Here is a 2,796-nt window from a genome sequence, read left to right on the forward strand (position 1 = left end):
TGGATCGGGTTGAAGAGTTTTTTCAACCCAACCTACTATGGTGGTTTAAAAAAAAATCTAACCAAACCCAACCCATAATAGAGGTCTAACCCAACCCACGTGGATCAGGTTGGGTCGGGTTGGACCTTTTTTTATTTTATTAATAATAATAATTATTAAATTGAGCATTAGAACAACACCACTACAAATAAGAAGAAATTCTTAATCAAATAATCATGAGTATAACATCAAACAAACACAAAGTATATGAGAAGAACACAGGGTTTGGGTTTTATTTAGGAAAATGGGCAAAAAAATAAATAACAAAATAATATAATATACTTTTTTAAAATTTAAAAATATATTAAGTATAGGTAGGTCAGGTCGGGTTAGGCATATTTGTAAATTTCATGACCCGAACCCAACCAGACCTACTGTAAAAAAAAAAAAAGAAAAAAAAAGAAAAAAAAAATCATGATCTAAACCAACCCACCAACCCTTAAAAACTGACCCAGCCCGATGGGTTGAGTTGGGTTGGTTAGGTCAGTTTTGGCAAGTTCGTTGCACACCCCTAGCTTAGTCATAAAACCATCAAAAAAAAAAAAAAAAATTCTTCATTCTTCCTGTTAGCATTTAATTTAATTTTTTCTTCTTGTTTTCATTTATATCTAGTGATTTGGGTTTGAGTTCTTGGGCTGCTGAGTTTGTGATCTTGTGATGGGTTTGAGTTCTTGGATGCTGGGTTTGATTTGAGAAGAATACGAAGAATAAGTTGTAAAACGAAGAACAAGTTGAAGAACACTAAGAACATTAAGAAATTTTTTTAATTAAAATTTTTAATTAAATTAAATTTAAGATTTTTTTTAATTTAATTTATTTTTTAAAATTTTTTGACATGACTTTTAAAAAAATTAAAATGCTGATGTGGCATTAAAAAAAAGCTAAATAATATTTTTTAATAATATTTTAATTGCCACGTTAGCGCCACAGTAGCTTTCGTCTGCCACCTCGGATTTTGCCGTTAGGGCATTGACAATAGGGACAAAAACGAGACGTGTTTTCCAGAATAGGAATTAAAATCGGTGAAAAAAAAGTTAGAGACCAAAGTAGGAATCGTGTGAAAATATAATGACGAAAATGGTATTTCTGCCAATAAAAAATAGAGACTATCTTGTGATAACATTACCTTTCTGAGGGCTGATCAATCCAAGGCCCATTCATTATATTCAGAATGCTACATATCTCACTGTACTCCAAATCAGGTAGCAACATTGGGGTCAGTAGAAACTAATACTTCAGCCATCTTTGCATTTTTGAAAGAAAGTTTTTGACCCTAATGGGGGTAGAAAGCAAAGATTTGAACTGGACTAGCTAGTACCCTCATGAGGCATGTTCCTCATCCAATTGTGGTGTTTATGTGCTGTTATAAACAAAAGTAATAGCCAACTACTACTACCAACACCAAACACCTATACTAAATTCCTGAACCATTTGTAGTAACACCCTCTTAAAAGCCTTTAATATAATAACCACCATTTGAACATGATGAGACAGACATGCAATTGATGACCACAAGCTTGCCAAATTAAATGCAGACAGAAATTATCAGGTTAAACAAGTGTTCTTATTGTGGTGTGTTCAGTTGGCTGGCAGCTCTCACTAGTTTCTGCAACATGTTTTATTCATTTATAGGGTTCATCTTGCTGAATTTGGAGGCCAAAATAAATTCTATGAGCTGTATTAATGTAGTAAGAATTTGTAAAACACTTGATACAGTGACTAATCCTGATTTATCTCATCAACAACCCTCCTAAATGGGCAGTTTGTAAGATCTTGGAGAGAAACAAGATAAAGAATGGTTGATACCGACCGTTCCTAGAAGAAGGAAATTTTACTCATCACCAGTGGTCTATTTTTCATGCCACGGATTGTCCTTGATACTGTTAAGTATTATTACTTGCTATTTTAATTTAAATGATAAAAGGATTGATATGCAATTTACATTAAATATTGATGGAGAATTTGAAGATTTGGATATTCATAGAGTTCATGTTGTTGCTACTCTTAATTGGAAATATTTCTATCAATTAATTTCTTTTTTTTCATTAATTTCTTTAAGTTTTTTGAATAGCTTCATGTGTTAAAATTGGTATTCGATGATAGTTAAATAGGAAATTTTATTAATAGTTGCACCATAACTTTTGAGATTTGCATTAGCATAGTATGATAATTTAATTATCATGTGATCATTAACTAAGCACACAGTTCTATCATTTCTTATTCTAAAACTTAAAGCATTATCCGTGCAGGCAATTTGCTAGTGTAATGAGTATTTGGAGTTTGTTTCTACTACTCTTTACAAACAATTTATCCTTTATACGTCTTGAATAACCTAAAAATGGAGCAAATATAAGGAAATATATCACTTATATTAGAAAACAAATACAAGACTTTAATAACATAAGAAAAATGTAATTTTTATCAAGAACCTACCAACATTATGTTAAGAATGTAGCATAATTGCCAACGAAACAGCTCATCTTTCTACACAAATCTAAAAACACCATCAAAGTAGACCAAATGAACCGAAGTGGATTGAAATAGACCAACTGCTTCGCTGATTTTGCTTAACAAGAACATAATAACAATAAATACTACACTTCATATATTATATAAATAGATTCATCATGGTGTTTCACTAGTCATTAACTTATGGATATTTTCCCCTTAAACCCTCCTTTGCCATCTCCATGGTTAATTTCAATGTTAAATGTTATCACAAAAACGTGTATTTCACATTTTTTTTTTTTTTTTTTT

The sequence above is a fragment of the Quercus suber genome, unplaced genomic scaffold (assembly GCF_002906115.3).
Source record: "Quercus suber isolate HL8 unplaced genomic scaffold, Cork oak 2.0 scaffold_384, whole genome shotgun sequence".
NCBI lineage: Eukaryota > Viridiplantae > Streptophyta > Magnoliopsida > Fagales > Fagaceae > Quercus > Quercus suber.